Below are 18,959 nucleotides of genomic sequence, written 5' to 3' on the forward strand. Positions count from 1 at the left end.
ACCGGATTAGACTGGGGTGAAACATGCACTTTCCTTTCTTCTTGGTGCCATCTGAACAGTCTACAGTCCATAGTTCAGCACAGTATCTGGGGGGGGGGGTCAGCCCGGGCCAGTTTGTCCGGTCTATCCTCATTTAGACTTGGTGGAAAGGACAGACCTGTGCATCCTCACATAGGCACCGGCTTCTTCCTTTCCCTGGGGGTGCTCAATCCCCGCTCAGCCCCAGTTAAGCCCCCTCCCCGCTCCTCCTCCTCCCTCCCAGCACCTCTTGCACGCTGCAGAACAGCTGTTCCGTGGCAGGTGGGAGGCGCTGGGCAGGCGGGGGAGGAGTTGATCGGTGGGGGTGCCAGCAGGCAGGAGGCACTGGGGGGGAGGAGGGGAAGGGGAAAGCTGGCTGCCAGTGGGTGCTAAGCACCCACTCATTTTTTTTCCATGGGTGCTCCAGCCCAGAGGTCAGAAGTGGGCGGCAGAGGCTGTGATGGCCTGACGGCCTCATTTAAGAAGCTGCAGGTGGCTTCGGTGATATAAGTCCGGTTCAGGTAATTGAATACGAGTGAAAAGGCGCAGACAAAAGGGCCAAGGATGGGCTCGCCCGTTCTAGGAGAGGTGAGGCCCAGTTGGGGCTTCACCAGTCAATAAAGAGATGATAAGGCCCACATTGGCCTGATCAGCGGGGTGCGTTGCAAGGTGCATCAGGAACAACCGATGGCAGAAATTCTGGCGGTTCCCTTCGAACTTCTCTGGCAGCGAGACCATCGGGCCTCGTTCTCGGGGCCCTGCAGCTGACTGCACAGGGAATGCCGGGGCCACTGAGATGTGCAAGCGGACAGAGACGTTCTTCAATTGCAGCTGGGCAACTTGGCTCTGTCCTAACCCCGGACATGCCAGGAGGTTCCATCTTGGCCGCTGGGCCAAGCATGAAAAGGGGAAGTTTGTTCAAAGTGCCAGAATTGCTGGGCGGCCGGCTGAGGCAGGAGCAGACGCAGGCTGGAGCAGGAGCATGGACAGGCTATCCGAACTACTAGGCAATGGGACTGCTCCTGGCCAGCTAGTGGCATTGAGCAGACTGGAGAGACGGATTCCCTTAGGAGCCGATAGACCTGCCTTAGGATCAGCTGGGCGGGTCCTTGCCTGTAGATTGGCTGAATCCTATCACAAGACCTTCAGGAAATCACCTCTGACGACTCCTCACACTCTGTGGCTCAGAGCAGACTCCTCACAACCAATCCTTGAGGATCTCCACTAGTAACCGCCCTCCAATATGATAAGTCACCATTCAGCACAACCCGTGACGTTCTCCCCTCTAGCCAGTTCCTTATCCACCCTATAATTCTTGTACTGATCCCCAACTTCTCTAATTTAACGAATAATTTCCCATGTGGTACCTGGTCAAATGCTTTACTGAAGTCCAAGTACATTAGATCTACTGCACTTCATTTATCTAAAAATCAGGTATTTTCTCAAAGAAGGAAATTTGTCTGGCACAATCTACCTTTGGTAAATCCATGTTGCATTACATCCCCTTTACCATTTACCTCCAGTGTGACCTGGGGCAGCCCTCACTGAGGATGCCAAGGTTAGGGCAGGCTCCAAAAGGGGGAGCAGATACTCCCCAAACTGGTGGTTAACACTCAGAGGGGATGCGTGTGTGTGTGTGTGTGCGTGCGCAGGGGGGGTGGGAGGGGGAAGGCAGGCAGGCTGGGTCCACTACACCTAATTGTATGAGGTCGTTTATTTCCTGTTGCAGCAGGTGCTCATGAGAGGGGTCCCTGAGGAGGGACGGGAAAGGGGGCTGGGTAGGTGGGATGGAGATAAAGGGGATGGAATAGCCCTTCTGGATAATTTCCAAAACCCATTTGTCTGTCATGATGGTGTTCCAGACTCTGTTAAATGGTGACAGGCCACCTCCAAATGGTCGGGAGATTATAGATAAACTGGAGGGTAGGGATAGGATACGGAGGGACCTAGACAAATTAGAGGATTGGGCCAAAAGATATCTGATGAGGTTCAACAAGAACAAGTGCAGAGTCCTGCACTTAGGATGGAAGAATCCCATGCACTGCTACAGACTAGGGACCGAGCGGTTAGGCAGCAGTTCTGCAGAAAAGGACCTAGGGGTTACAGTGGACGAGAAGCTGGATATGAGTCGACCGTGTGCCCTTGTTGCCAAGAAGGCTAACGGCATTTGGGGCTGTATAAATAGGAGTATTGCCAGCAGATTGAGGGATGTGATCATTCCCCTCTATTCGACATTGGTGAGGCCTCATCTGGAGTACTGTGTCCAATTTTAGACCCCACACTACAAGGAGGATGTGGAAAAATTGGAAAGAGTCCAGCGGAGGGCAACAAAAATGATTAGGGGGCTGGAGCACATGACTTATGAGGAGAGGCTGAGGGAACTGGGATTATTTAGTCTGCAGAAGAGAAGAGTGAGGGGGAATTTGATAGCTGCTTTCAACTACCTGAAAGGGAGTTCCAAAGAGGATGGATCTAGACTGTTCTCAGTGCTACCAGATGACAGAACAAGGAGTAACGGTCTCAAGTTGCAGTGGGGGAGGTTTAGGTTGGATATTAGGAAACACTATTTCACTAGGAGGGTGGTGAAGCACTGGAATGGGTTCCCTAGGGAGGTGGTGGAATCTCCAGTCTTTGAGGTTTTTAAGGCCCGGCTTCACAAAGCCCTGGCTGGGATGATTTAGCTGGTGTTGGTCCTGCTTTGAGCAGGGGGTTGGACTAGATACCTCCTGAGGGCTCTTCCAACCCTGAGATTCTACGATTCTATGATTCAATGTCAGTGTTGCTGGCGGTGTGGGAGAGTAATAGCAGCCGGTGCCGAGGGGCTTGCGCTGTGCTGCATCGGTGCAGCAGGTGGTGCCACTGTGCCGCTCGGTGCCGCTTCAGCGCCGTGGGAACCGAAGTAGCAAGTTTCACTGTGCCCTGTGCAGCTCTCTTCGAGCTTGCCTGCTTCGGGTCTTTCGCTCTCTGGGAACTCGTTGTACTGGAGGTTCCCGGTACAAGTTCTGACGAGCTTGGTGCCATCAGTACCGAGACAGGCTCGGCGATAGAGTCTGTCTTGGTGATATTACTTGGTAATAACGATAAAACTATCTCATTATTAAGTCTCCTACCACGAAAACCATCTTATCTACAGGTAATTGAGGTGCTGCTGATCGCCCTGACTCAAGCCAAAGGCGGTAGAGAAGGAACTGAGGGACGGTTGGTCGCGCAGCGCTAGGTAACCGCCTGAAGCAGCGCGAGAGGGCGACGGCGTGTCCGCAGCTCAACTAGGCACCTCTACTACTACAAATCTCTGGTTACAAGCGCAGGGCCCATGGACACCTAAAATGGAGCACCCACTTTATTTATTTCGAGTTCCTCGAAGAAGAACTGCGTCCGGAGTAGCGGAGTGCATCGTATTTGGGACTTGGGCACTGAGTCGTTATATGGTCCATGGTCTGTTTGGGTGACCCCAGTCACACACTGGAGAGTATGTGGGTGCGGTTTGGACTGCCCAGGAGCTTCGTGGGAGATCGAAGCCGGGATCTTCTGCAGCAGGCCATTGTGGGCAGTCCCACCGTACATCCCCTCCATACACTTATCAAGCTCAGTCTTGAAGCTTATTTAACAAGAGTATTTTCCATAAAAACCATGTTGACTGCCATTAATTATATTCCCATGTGTTAATTCTTGTATTAGCTTTTCCATTTTGGGGGGGGGATTGATATCAGACTAACCAGCCTAGGGTTACCTGGGCTATCATGTTTGCTCCTTTTGAATACTGGCAGTACAGCAGGATTCTTCCAGTCTTCAGGAATTTCCCCAGTAGTCCAAGATTTATGAATAATTAACATCACCGGGTCAGAGATCTCCTCAGCAAGTTATCCAGGCCTGCTGATTTTAAAATGTTTATCTGTAGTAGATGTTGTCTAACATCCTCCTTAGTTACTAATGAACTGGAAAGTACTTTGTCTTCTTCATGTGATACAACTACATCATCCTGCTTCTTTCAAAATACAGAACAGAAATACTTATTGAACGTCTCTACCTTTTCTGTATCATTTTATCCTCTCCATCTAACCATTGGCTTATACCATTGCTACGATTTTTTCTGTTCCTGATATACTTAAAAAGCTTTCTTATTGCCCTTGGCCTTTCCAGTGATGGAGTTTTCCTTGATGTCTTTAGCTTCCCTTATCCATTTTTGCCCTTCATAACTTCAAATTTATATTGGTTACCCTCTATTTCCACTTTTTTCCATTTGTTATAGGTTGATTTTTTTATTTCTAATTTCTGTCTTCACCTTGCCACTGAATCAGGATAAACTTTTACTCAGTTTTCCACTTACTTGGTTACAGAGTCGTGGCTTTTTGGCCACCTAGTAAATGCTTCTTACAGACTCCCAATTTTCATTCACAGTTTTCTCTCTACATTTCTCATCCCAATCAATTTCACTCGTAAATTTCCTCAGCTTTGCAAAATTGGCCCTTTTGAAGCACCAAGTATGTAACTGGTTGGGACCGGTCTCTGTTTGCCCATAATGGATGCAATCAGGCCACAATCACTGGTCGCTAGGCAACCACCAACTTCCAGTGAAGTGATCAATTCATCTTTATCTGTCATAATGAAGTCCCGTATACAGTTCCCTGCTGCTGGGTGCAATCCCTTTTGTGTTAGAAAATTATCAGAGCACGTTACGAGAAGCTGCAATGAGGTTTGATTACTGGATACAGTCAGCACGCCTCCCCCGAATGCCCCACCCCATAACAACACAGGCTAGGGCCGAGACATCGAGGGTGAGATCCGCCAAGGGAGCTGGGCATTGCAATGCCAAGTGTGACGGCACCTAGATCACAAGAGTAACACAGGGATCCACAAAGGCTTGGCACCGACCCAATCAATGGGGACAGATGGGGGCCTTAGACCGTGATCCACCGAGCCAGCACGAGCCGGGCGCTGCCTAAGTTAGCCAATGGGAGATGCTGAGATGCAAAGCCCCGCCCCATCTCAGAGATAGGCGCCTAGTCTAGGCTGCAGGGAGTAGGGTGACCAGACGTCCCGATGTCATAGGGACAGTCCTGATATTTGGGTTTGTCTTATATAGACACCTATTACCCTCCCTCCCCCCCCCCGACCCCGTCCCGATTTATCACACTTGTGTGCGGTCACCCTAGCCGGTCGGCATCTAGCTCTGCTTGTGAGCCGCGATCCATGAAGATTGGAGCTCAACCACAACAAAGGGGGCTGGAGGAGCAGCCCCCTTACAACCTACTGGCTAGGGGATTCCCCTATAATGTGGGAGTTCCCCCCAGTTCTAGTGTCCCTTTCTCCAGAGAGAACTGGATTGGCCACCTCTCAGGCAGGGCTCTAACGACTGGATTACAGCATCATCTACCTCGGTCACTGGCCCAATTAATATTTAATTATTCAAGTCTTTAATTAACATGGAACAACTTCAATAGGAGTGACTGAGGGAGGCCCACCTCAGACCAGCCCACAGCCCAGTGGTTAGACCCCATCCCCGCTGAGTAGCCCAATCTCTGGGCTAAGGGGCAGAAGTAGGCACAGCAGGGTTAGATCTTTACTGGTAAATGTCAGTAAACACCAATTTCACCATACAGACGTGAACTGACAAGAACCATTTCCATTGCTAACGACTGACATGCACAGCAAGGCAATGTAAGCAAAACGCTGCTCGAGAACGTATCAGAGTTGGATTTAAAGATATCTCCTTTGTATGTTTTGACATGTGATGATGACAATTTGTGTCTGAACCTTACCAATCTTTCTCCTTTTGAATCTGCTGTCACTAAATAATTATATCTGACATCCCTATAATGTCACACAACTGTAAAGATGTAAATCAATAACATCTAAAAAGATGCTTAAAAATAAAGATCAACATTATCCATCAAAATGATCTGAACTAACAATGTAATTCTGCCAAGGCCAGTCACAAGGCATCTCCTCCCCTACCCGGCATTGGGTGAGAACTCATCAGAGGGGCCCGCTTCAGTGGGCAGCCTCTGAGCACAGCTACCAGACAGGCACGCACTGGCGAGACAGGCGAGCAAACGCGCTTTCCCCAGTTCGTGAATCGCTCTGTGGCTTAGGCCAGAGATCAGCACCTGGACAGGGTCTGGAACAGTTTTTATAGTGGAGGTGCTAAGTCACTGAACCAAACTGTAAATCCTGGATATAACGGAAACCACGTCAAACCAGGGGGTGCGGCAGCACCCTCAGTTCGAGCACCTATGTGCCTGGACGCCTAGCGGGAACAGCAGTGCCCAGGCCCAGGCGCAGAAATGTGGGCACCAAGTTTAGGTGCCTGCAGGGTCCAGCAGCAGCCAAGGAGAGGTTTTGTGGAGCACGGCAGTGCCTAAAAATGGGACTTAGGCACCTATGTACTTTCACGAGTCGCACTCTGGGGGCCAGACTTCAGGGAGCTCAGGCAGGCGGTGAGAGCAGAAGCCGGTACCGGCGCAGCCACTGCTGGTCAGTCTCCAGGGATGTGACCCAGGAAATCCCGAGCCCAGCTCCTGCCACCCCCAGCCCCCAAGGATGGATGGGGAACAGGGAGTTGTTCTGTCCGCTCACCTGTCCAGTCACACATCGGGGCAGTGCCCCTGGGCTCTCTGGACTCTTCCTCGGGCAGCAGGTGCTGGCCGGGCTCCCCGCTCGCTGCCCCCAATGACCTGTCCCTCCGCCCCCATTTTCCCACCATCAGTAAAGTTCTGGGTTCTGAGAGGGCGGGGCTTTCATTGTCCTAGTGGGCTCCACCCACCACCCCAGGATTTGAGATACGGGACCCACTAACCGCCCTGCCCCACCCACGGACAGAGCATCTCAGGATCCCCCTTTCCCCTTGTCAGTGAGGGGACAGGGCCAAGCTCCGGGGCTGAGGAGGGGGAATTGCTGGAGGGATCCAGCTGCTGACCCAGGCCCTATGATGGCAGCCCAGCTATCTGCCATCCCCGGCCAGTCTGGGGAGACCGCCAGACAGAGCCGGTCAGAACATTTCTGTCCAAACAATTTTCCACTGGAAAATACCGTTTCAGTGAAACCACATTTTTTCACAAAATGGTGTCAGTTTTGACCTGTCCCGTGGGAGGAGTGGAGGGGTCAGCGCTGGGGCTGGCACACACTCCAGTAGGAAATACAAGTTCTTAAGGAGGGTATTTTGCTGGGCTCCACAATTAACTATTGTCTAGTTTGCTTTGGAGTCTTACTGGGGCATTTTTATTGTGATCTGAAACCTTCTGTGTCTCATGAAATACTGTTACAGAACAGCGCTGAGGCCGGTAGTTCCCCATTCTCCTCCCGCCTGGGTGACTCTCAGCTGGATCCTGGCTCTGGTATCCTGCCTGTTCTTGTTGCATTTCTGTCTTCCTGGATCCTTGCCAGAGTCTGCCTCTACCTTGACCCTGGCTCTGCTAAAATTTGCATTCAGCCCTTAGTGGCTGGCGTAACTTGGGGGGTGGGGGGGCTCTTGGAGCCTTTGTCTGGGTGGGGCCCACTCACAGCACGCCTGTGTATGAGATCAGTCTTTCACCAGCATCATCTTTTGGGGCCATGCCTGCACCCTGCATGTCCCCAGGCCCGCCACACGTAGCTGTGTAGGGCAGACCAGCCCTGACCTTCCCTCACTTCCCTCTTATTGCCCGGGGTAGCCCACTAGCGCTCTCACTCCTCACTTTCATACACCATTCTCCACCTTTCTACTTAGCATCACATCAGCATATTTCTGCCCTCGTGTGGTGGATGTTTTTCTTTCTTTATATTTCTGCCCTTCACCCCGATGATTCCTGATTCCCGGTGCTGTGGTGCCTTCCTGCCTGGCAGCCGCACCTGAACCCTCTGGCTTTGAGCTATGCCATTGTGTGACAGACTCATCCTGTGGCTGATGGACGCTCTCTCTCGGTGAGCCCGTCACCACGTGTGCTGATCCTTCTCCCCTGCTACTTGCCACTCCGGGGACATCCGGCTAGCGATGGACTCGATCCATTGCGAATGTCTATGCTGGAATAATTATTTATTATTATTTTTTTAGATTCTAGATTACCTCGTCCAGCTCCAGCTAGTGGGCCGCTCCATCAGCGTCCCTTTAGCTCAGGGGTTCTCAAACTGGGGGTCAGGACCCGTCAGGGGGTCACGAGGTTATTACATGGGGGTCACGAGCAGTCAGCCTCCACCCCAAACCCTGCTTTGCATCCAGCATTTATAATGGTGTTAAATATATAAAAAGGTGTTTTTAATTTATAAGAGGGGGTCGCACTCAGAGGCTTGCTATGTGAAAGGGGTCACCAGGACAAAAGTTTGAGAGCCACTGCTTTAGCTGCTGTTCCATCTCCACACACCACCCTCCTGGTCTGTCACCCCACCAGCTGAAATTTCTGCAAGGATGGGCTGCAGTGTCCAGCTCTGGGTCTACAATTCAAGAAGGATGATGATACATTGGAGAGACTCAAAAGCACCATGAGAATGATTAAAGGGTCGGAAAACCTGCCTGATAGCAACAGACTCCAGGAGCTCAGTCTAAGTAGCTTCACAAAGCGAAGGCAAGAGGGTGACTTGGTCACAGTCTGTCAATACCTACATGGCGAACAAAAAATTAATAATGGGCTCATCAATCCAGCAGAAAAAGGTCTAACACGATCCAATGGCTAGAAGTTAGATACATTCAGGCAATAAATAAGGAGCCAATATTTAAGTCAGGGTAACTAACCCCTGGAACAACTTACCAGGGCTTGTGATGGAGTCTCCATTGCTGCCAATTTTTATATCCGGGTTGGCTGTTTTTCTGAAAGCTCTGCTCCGGGAATTACTTTGGAGCAGTTCTTGGGCCCGTGTCATACCGGAGGTCAGACTAGATGAGCACCATGGTCTTTGTGTCCTGCCAAAGAGTGGATGGATCTTTTGTGGGATGACTGTTTCAATATCGAAGGTCTTGACCATACTGGAGAAGAGTTCATGGAATGCCTGAAAACCATCTACCGCATCTGCTCTCATCCCCTCGCCGGGGGAAGAGGAGGATTCCTTGTACAGGGAGGGGAGATGGAGTCTCCTGGCTCAGGTGACGGGGACCTGGATCTTCTTGTCTTTGTGGAGATATGAGAAGGGGCCCAAACGAGACCAGTGTGATGGGGGCCCCATATCAGCCAATAGGGTCACGGTAACCAGCAGTACTAATGGTGGTGGCCCATCCACTGCCAGTGCTGTAGAGGGCCCCAACACCAGGCATTCTTTGGGTGTCCCCTGTGGGGAGGGGTGTTCTGCTCTCTCTGCTGGAGAGATGAGAACCGGCCTGAAAAGGGAGGAGAAAAATGCCTCTGGGAACAGATTTTCAAAGGCCCCATGTAAGTTAGAAGCACAAGCGCCACTGAACATCACTAGGACTTGTGCCCCTAACTCCTTGGCACTCGGGAAAACCTCCCCCAGCACTGGTGCAAGATGCTTGTCCTCCAGCAGACAGACATCTAGCAACAGCAATGCAAGTTCCCCCCAGCCTGCCCCTGGCCATGTCTCACCAGAACATGGAGCGACCCCTCTAGGGGATGGCGGCAGTTCAGTCCCCATGGCCCATTCAGTCCCTCCCCTCCCTGCTGAGGTTGCTAAGCGATGGCTTTGGTGCACTGGGGCCAGCCGTCTCCTGGGACCTGGGCTGAGATAACTCATCGCAGAGGGCCAGCGAACAGCTGTTGCATGGTACCAGTGTTAATTCTGAGAGAGGCAGACAGCTTCTCTTCCCCAAGTGAGCCCTGGCGGAGCTCAGACTGCGAGAAAGGCAGATGCAGCACCACTGCGAAAGGAAGGAACACGTGTCTGCCTTGTTACGAGAAGCAGGCCTGAACCTCTGGTGAAAATCACCTTCAGGTGGAGCCCGAGAGAGCAGCTGAGAGCCTGAAAGCTCAGAGGAGGGAGCAGCAGAAGGGCCAGAACACAGGAAAGGCCAGGCCAGACCCCCGTAGCCCCTCAGATGTGCTTCAGAGGAAGGGCAAGAAGCCCCATAGTGGGCAATCATGGGATAATCTGCTCCCACGGGAGTTTCTTTCTGGCCTGCCCTGAAGCAGGCAAGCTCATAGCATCATAGAAAGGTAGGGCCGGAAGAGACCTTGAGAGGTCATCTAGTCCAGCACCGTGCTGAAGCAAAGCCAAGTAACCCTCCCAGACAGGTATTTGCCCACCGGTTCTTACAAACCTCCAATGACGGGCATTCCACCGCCTCCGGGGAAGCCTCTTCCAGAGCTCAACTCCCCTCAGAGGTAGGAAGTTTTTCCTAATATCCAACCTAAATCTCCCTGGCTGCAGTCTAAGCCCATTGCTTCTAGTCCTACGCCCAGTGGACATGGAGAACAATCGATCACCGGCTGGTTTGTAACAGTCCTTAACAGATTTGAAGACTGTTCTCAGGTCCTCCCCCCTCAGTCAGCTTTTCTCATGCCCAGTTTTTGTAACCTCTCCTCACAGGTCAGGTTTTCTAAATCTTTTATCATGTTTGTTGCTCTCCACTAGACTCTCTCCAGTTTGTCCACCTCCTTCCTACAGCACGGTGCCCAGAATTGGACACAGTACTCCAGCGGAGGCCTAGCCACTTTCCAATACTGAATAGTACTCGACCCAGGACTGGTCCCTCAGGGACACCGCTAGATACACCCACCCAATTTGAGTTTGGTATATGTTGGCAGTTCACCAAACCCACGTCAGGGCTGTTACTTCCAGACCTTGATTGCTACCATCCTCTCTGCTCAGCTGTACGCTATTTACACACAGTGGTTTCTTTACCGAGGGCTGGGTGCCATCCGCAATAGACAATGGCAGGTGTAGCCCGCACCTCTCGTGTGTACATAATGTGTTTAACTTACAGATACGCAGGGCTTTCGCCCTATGAGAGAGACAACACCTCCCTCCCAAGCAGCGGCTAGGTTCTCTGTTACCATGGGCTAGGGACTTTCTGACCGGGGTCAAACTCCTGTTTAGCAACACGAGCAGGGTTTTCACAAGCTTCTGGCCAAGGACTGAATGGATTGTGCAGCCTGAAGTCCCGTCAGTGCTGTGCACAGGGTAGGGGCACTATGCCCTGCCACTGCCCAGTCTGCACTGGTTCTGGGGTTAGGTACAAGGCTGTTACCCCAGTGTCTTTCCCCCACACTCAGAGCAACCATAAACACGTGGATCCTCGTGGCTAAGGCATGGGTGGGGGAACCAGGAGATCCAAGTTCTAACCTCGGCAACAGGGCACCGGGAGCCCCTCTCGGAGCCTCCATCCAGCTCTGGCTTCCACACTTTGAAAAATCGAAGAGAGCACAGAAAAGAGCCACAACAACTCTGCAAGGGCTGGAGAAAATGGCTCCCAGTGAGAGAGACTAAAGATAAAGAGACTGAGCTCTTCATTGACAAGAAGATTGAGAGGTGACTTGACTGTCTCATGGGGAGAAAATACCATGTCCTTATGGGCTCTTTCGTCTATCAGGGAAAGGCAGGACAAGAACCAATGGCTGGAAGTTACAGCCAGACAAATTCAAATTAGAAATGTCACTTTAAAATAGAAAAAAGAAAGCGAGTGAGTGTGATTAACCAGTGGAAGGAACTACCAGGGGAAGCGGTGGATTCTTCTCTCTGAAAATCAAGTTCACATTTCTTTCTGGAAGATGCTGTAGCTAAGCACAAGTTATTGGGCCCCCTACAGGGCTAACAGGAGCTCAGAGTCAATAATCTCTTCTGGCCGTAACATCTATGCAAGGCTATTTTGCACATGCCTACAAGTGGAATCCAGCCTGAAGTCCCCTCTAAAAGAAGAGCTGATCCCCACAACCCCCTGTCATGGAGACCAAGATGATCTCTGTTCAGAGATGTAATGAACAGATGGGACCATCAGATCAGCTAGTCTGACCTGCAGAGCACAGGGCAGAGAAACTCACCCAGTTACCCCTGCTCCGAGTCCACCAACTTGTTTGACTAAAGCACCTTCCAGAAAGGCGTCCAGTCTGGGTCTGGAGACTTCAGAAATGGAGAATCCACCACTTCCCCTGCAGCAGCTGCTTCTGCTGGACACACGGATGCACCCAGATGTAGAGGAAGGAGAAGACCTCCAGCAGAGATCAGGTGAGAAGCCAGTTACCCTCAGGCTATGCCTACACTAGCACTTTTGTCGGTCCATGGTGTGAAAAAAACCACACCCCCGAGCGACATACGGTTCACCGACAGAAGCGCTGGTCTGAACAGCGCTAAGTCGGCAGGAGACGCTCTCCCGCCGACATAGCTACCGCCGCTCTCTCCCACCGGTACCGATCGCCTACACAGGAGACCTTACAGTGGCGCAGCTGCATCAGTACCGCTGCAAGGTCTGTAGTGGAGACGTGGCCCCGGTTTCTTCTTAACCACTGGGCCTTACTTCCAATGCCTGGAGGGGAAGGCACTCCTCTTGTCCCAGCCACAGGAGCTCAGAGACAAGCCTCCCAGCATCGTTATTCCTCCTGCACTGGCAAAGGGGAGCGGGGTTGGATACTTCGGAACATAACCATCCCTCTGCAACACGTTCCACTTTTAGCAGAGTGGTCTGGAAATGCAGGAGTTGTGTCTAGCAGCATCAACATCCTGGCAGCGATGGCAGGAGGCCTCAGCAGGACCTTCTCCAGGGAGCATGATCTAGAATTAATGACCCTATTCACTGATTCCTTCCCTGCCTGCAGGAGGTTTCTCTTTGTCCACCCACCCCCTAATTGCAAGAAAATTTACCAGCACTGTGATGGACCCTTGACATAACTGCCACCGCTGCTGCCCCCTGAAGAAAGAAAATCAACATCGGAGGCACTTTAACAATAGCTTCCCACCTCGCTGGGAGCGCTCTCTCCGCTGAAAGGGAGAGGAGTGACGGGAAGAAAAGGATGGGGTCAAGGAGAGCAACAGGAGATGGCTAATGACCAATTAAAGGCAGTTATCAATGGCCAGAATGGAGACAACATGCAGGAGACTGTAGCAAATTCAATGGTTATTTCATAAGCACCCATCTCTGATCTATGCATTAGCACTGCTCCCGCTCTCTCCCGCCCCCCTCTCCCCCAGGATGCAGCCGGCTGGGAACTTTCACACACAACCTGTATTTACAAGAACACTTCAAACTACTCAAGCGTCAAGGCCTACGGCACTTCAGCAAACTACTATGACGTTATTAAGTAACACAGGCTGGGGAGTGCATGTGTGTTACAAATATAACGTCTACCTTGAGTGTCCCTGTAACCTCCCCTGCCTCGGTTTCCCCATCTGAAAAAAAAAGTTACTTACCTGAATTGTAACTGTTGTTCTTCAACATGTGTGGATTCCACGTAGGTGTGCACGCACCCAGCACACCAGAGCCGGAGAATTTTGCTTTGACATATCCACAGAGGGGCAGTGCTTGCGCCTCATGGCCATAGCCCCCTCCCCGGCCATACAAGGCAGCACCACCCCGACTGCAGTGCAGAGGGGATGGATGGTGATTGTGGAAACACGTCTGCATCACATCTTGAAGAACAACAGTTACAAGACAGGCAAGTGACCCATTTTTCTTCTCTGAGTAGATGTGGCCATGTATTGCACATGGGTGACTCTCAAGCAGCTCTCGCAGGTGGGGCTCAGAGTCTATTTAAACCAGGATGGCAGGCCCACCTTCCCGAAGTCCGCCTCTGCTCTGGATGCTACGGTCATGCCATAATGGTCCAGAAAAGTATGTACAGACGACCAAGGGGCAGCCCTGCAAACATCCAATATTGAAATGTCACTTAAACGCCATCAACGTAGCCTGCGCTCTCGCAGAATGAGCTCAACACCTTTGAGGGGGCGCAGAGCTATTTCGTAAGCTGTCTTGACACAGGACGTTATCCCCCTAGGGAGAGTCTGTGAAGAGATTGCTTGTCCCTTCATTGGGCTGCGTAAGGCACAGATGAGGCGAAGCACAAAACAATCTAGTTCTGTCCAGATAAAAGAGCAGTCATCGCCTCACGTGTGAAGACATTACTGCCTCGGGGCTGAATGGGGCTTAAAGAAAGAACACAGGTACATACACCGCCTGGTTCAAGTGAAACCGAGACCGCTTTGATAAAAGCTTAATGTGCAGCCGCACGGTCGCTTTGTATTTGGAGAATTACATGTAAGGAAGCTCTGCCATCGGAGCCTGCAACTCGCACACTCACAGATGTGATTGCCACCAGGATCACTGTTTTTTTGACACACACAAAAAAAAAAGACGAGGATGCCCGAGGGTTGAACGGAGGTGCCATCAGAGCCGCTAAGGCAAGGAAGGAACTGGTTCTCTCACTGGCGGGTGGAGATGGACTCTTTTGAAGAACCTTGTTACCATGGTTTGGAAAATACTGACCTCCACAGATGGGTACATGAAGTGCCAAAATCGACGCTAGATGCACCCTCAACAAGCTAAGTCCCAGACCTGACGGCTGAAGATGTAACAGGTACATCAAGATGTCCTGGATATCAGCCAGCTTTGGTGGAACTCTGTGGACCAACAACCATATCAAAAAATGCTTCCATTTGGCCGAACAGGCCATTCTAGTAGAGGTTTTCCTGCTGTTGAGTAGAATCTGCCTCTGAACATTGTTCTTCCTCCTCATTTAAACATAGAGCAGCCATGCTGCGAGATGCAGCGAGCTGAGCATGGGATGCAAAATCTGACCATGATGCTGAGTCAAAAGGTCAGGATGAAGAGGACGGGACATGGGAGGCTGAATACACAAGAAGGTCGGAGAAGCAACATAGCCTCGGCCATGGCGGAGCAAGGAAGATGACCTTGGCAAAGTCCAATTTCAGTTTGAGGATGACCTGAAGGATGATCGGAATCAGAAGGAAAGTATACAGGAGTGCCAATTCCCAACTCGAGTGAAAGGCATTGGGGTTAAGGAGACCGGACTGAGACCCCCTGGAGAGAAAACAGACGGCATTTCTTGTTGTCTCTCATGACAAACAGGTCGATCATCGGGATGCCCCAAACTGCAAAGATGGACTGCAGGACACTGCGCTTCACAGACCAGTCGTGACTCAAGGAAAAATTCCTGCGGAGGTGATCCACCAGTTGCTTTTGGACCCCAGGGAAGTGATCGGCCAGTGGGCTTGTGCTCTTCCCAATGTAAAACTACCAGACCCTGATCACCTCCTGACACTGAACTGATGAGTCTGCTCCCCCTCACTTGCTCCCCAATGCATCACAGTGGTATTGTGAGTGAGTATTGTAATAGAAAGAGACAGCCTAAGACATGAGACCTGGTATGAGGCCTGAACTAAAGTGATAGTCAGGCTGTGCGGATATAAAGCAAAGTTAGCAAGAGTTGAGCTGTGAGCAGAAGTCAGGCCCAGTTATAAAATGTGCCTGTGAGCAGGCTCACAGAACCTGGCAAGCACAGGGCTGGCATTGCAAACACACACACGTTCCTGAGACGTGCTAGGCACAGGACACTCACGCAAACACATTCCAGAAGGGTGGTACCAGAACACCCCGATACCAAGTATGGTACAAACACACTCCCCGAAGATAACGAGGACACACTGACCCCTCCTAAAGACAAGGTCAGGATGACAGCGTGATGGATGGAGATGTTTTGATCAAACCAACATGTACAAGGTAAAGGGCGGTAACTAACCACGTCAGAGGGGCAACACGTAACTTGTTTGTGTCGAGGTATAAAGAGGGGTCCCAGAGGGAGTCTTTGGCCAGCTGAGAGGGGAATGGAAAGTCCCACCATTCACTGAGCTATGTCCATTGTCATGGGCATACATGTGCACTTGTAGCACAAATAAGACTTTGTCGACAATAAACCTCGCTGGGTGCCTTCACTACAAAGTTGAGTCTTGTGGTCTTATTGGGCAGTTTGACCGAGGTCTGCAGTATCAGCTATCTGCGTAGACTGGGACAGCAGACACCAGGAACACAAGTACACAGCCAACGACTAACTGCAAGTATGGGAACCACGGAGCCCTTGATGTGATCTCAAAGTGTGACAGGCACTGCAGATGGCCTGAAGCTCCAGGACACTGATATGCTGTGAACTGCAGGGCACTCGAGCTCTGGCACAGGGTCGAGACTGCAGCTCCGGACGAAGGTGAGGAACTATCTGAAAACGGGCAGTTGGAGAAAATGCTCAAACTCATGGACTCATATTACGGCCCCAATGAACTTGATTTGAGTGGGGACCAATGCTGACTTCCCGATGTTTAGGAAGAGGCCCAAGCGACTGAGTAAGTGTAGCATGACACGTACATGAGCGAGGACTTCTTTCCGGGACTTGCCTCTCAGTAACCAATCGTCCAGATATAGGAAGCTATGAATTCCCTTCTCCCCGAGGCACACTGTCACTACAACCATACACTTGGTGAAGACCTGGGGAGCAGAGGACAGACCAAAAGGGAGTGCACTGTATTGATAGTGCCAGTTCGCCATGACAAACTGGAGGAGTCTCCTGTGGCTCGGGAGAATCACTACGTGGAAATAAACACCATGAAAGTCCAGGGCCACAAATCCGTTATTATGATTTAATGTGGGAGGATAGTTGTTGGAGACACACCCCGAACCTCTCATACCCCAGCTACTGGCTGAGGTTGTGGAGGTCAAGAACAGGTCTCACCCCTCCCTTGGATTTGGGAACCAGAAAGTACCGGGAATAAACCCCCCAACCCTGTTGCTGCAGCTCCCTCCACAGCTCCCAAGCTAGCAGAGACTGAACCTGCTCACAGAGCGGTGTCTCAGGGACAGGGAAGGGGGGGGTAAGGAGGAGGGATAGTGTGACGATGCGGCTCTGGCGGGACCCAACTGAGAGTGCCAATTCAGGACAAATTGCTAAAAACAGGACAGTTACAGCCCAAGGCTGGGGTTTTTCCGCCTCTAAGGCAAACCAAACCAGCCAGACTAAGAGGACTTCGGTCTCACCCCACTGGCTAACCACAAGTCACACAAGCAATTCCCTAAGACACTCCAGTTTCCCAGTATCACCACCAGTGTCACTCATTATGGGGACAAATGGTTATGAAAACCAATATCCCAATAAAAGAAAAAAGGTTATCCTGATCCCATAGGACCAACCCCCAGACCCAGGTCAATATACAAATCAGATCTTACCCACAAATCACGCTGTTGCCAATCCTGTAGAATCTAAAAATCTAAAGGTTTATTCATAAAAGGAAAAAGATAGAGATGAGAGTTAGAATTGGTTAAATGGAACCAATTACATACAGTAATGGCACAGTTCTTGGTTCAGGCTTGCAGCAGAGACAGAATAAACTGCAGGTTCAAATCAAGTCTCTGGAACATCCCCAGCTGGGATGGGTCATCAGTCCTTGGTGTAGAGCTTCTGTTTGTAGCGAAGTCCCTCCAGAGGTAAGAAGCAGGATTGAAGATAAAATGGAGATGAGGCATCAGCCTTATATAGTCTTTTCCAGGTGTAAGAACACCTCTTTGTTCTCACTGTGGAAAATTACAGCAAAATGGAGTCTGGAGTCACATGGGCCAGTTCCTGCATACTTTGCTAAGTCTCAAGGCATATTTGCCTTCTCTCAATGAGTTCATTGTATAGCTGATGGTCCTTAATGGGCCATCAAGCAGGCTAGGCAGAGCTAACACCAGCTTGTCTGGGATGTCACCCAGAAGCATAGCATAAGTTTGAAATACAGACAGTACAGAGCCAATATTCATAACTTCAACTACAAAATTGATACACACATATAGACAGCATAATCATAACCAGTAAACCATAACCTTGTCTTAGACACCTCATTTGACCCCCTTTATACAAGATTTGGGTGCCACTACAGGACCTTGGTTGCAACAATGATCTATATGGTCCCCGATTATATCAATAACGTCACACCCCCAACGCAAAATTGATGCAGGAAGGGATGACACAAACATCACTGACTGCATCCCAAGAGCTCCCTGTCCTTGGGTCTGTCTCACTACAGCTAGTATTGGGTTTGAAGCCATACCAGTGTATAACAGAAATGGTTTATCAAAGTCATGTTCAATAACATGATTGAATCTCTTTACAAACTCAAGGTAAAACTTAGTTAGAACAATAGTAGATTGGATCTGCTTTTGCAACATGGTTCCTGTATGTCTCATGTGATCTTGCCAAGAGCTAAAGAAAACAGCTATTTTATCCATACAAGCTCTGGCAAATGTTTGGAACTCAATCAACATCAAGTTAATGTAGGCATTAAGGTTGTTCATAGTACAGGAATCTTGGCATTTAGCTGTGAAAGCAATATGGTAGTGTGCCTCAGTTTCCCTTTTCATACAGCACATTAGGTCTGGAATGTCTTTTCTCCTGTGAAAAGTTCCAATACTGTTTACAGGCATTAACTGTGAAACATCAGTATAACAAGGCCTTTCAACAAAGTGTGTTCTCATGTATTCCTTTTAACATGTTCAAGGGATCTTCCAAAAGATTAGGCACATTGTACATTTTTACAGTTTGTGGTAATAGCAACACGTTAGTTACAAAAATTACCATTAGCAATAACAAATTCATTGCAAGTGTCCATTTACAATCATGTTTGTTATGCCACACTTTTGGCTCAATACCATTGGAGTTTGGGCATTTTAGGGTTAACGTGTGGCTTTCCTTTGCAAAATTCAGTTTTCTCTTTCCTCCTTGTCCTGCAGGATTAAACCCTGATTTCTCTTGCTTAACAGAATTTACTGGCTGATGGGGTGGGCTCTCTGTGCTAACAGCTATTAGCAAGTCCTTCCTCTCCCAGCCAGGCAAGTAATTTGCATTACCACAGACAGGAGCCAGTCCACCAGTTTTCATATCCCTAATTGCTATCATTTCCAAGGCTGGACTCTGTCTTACAGAGATACCACACAAATCCAAAGAGTCTGAGGGTGAGAGTTTGCTTGCTCTCCCCTGCATCCTCAAGCTTTCAGCCATAAGACTGTTCTGCTCTGACACACCAGTAACCCAATCCGTCCTCAGACCTTGAAG

This window comes from Emys orbicularis, chromosome 2 (genome assembly GCF_028017835.1).
Source record: "Emys orbicularis isolate rEmyOrb1 chromosome 2, rEmyOrb1.hap1, whole genome shotgun sequence".
In the NCBI taxonomy this organism is placed as follows: Eukaryota; Metazoa; Chordata; order Testudines; family Emydidae; genus Emys; species Emys orbicularis.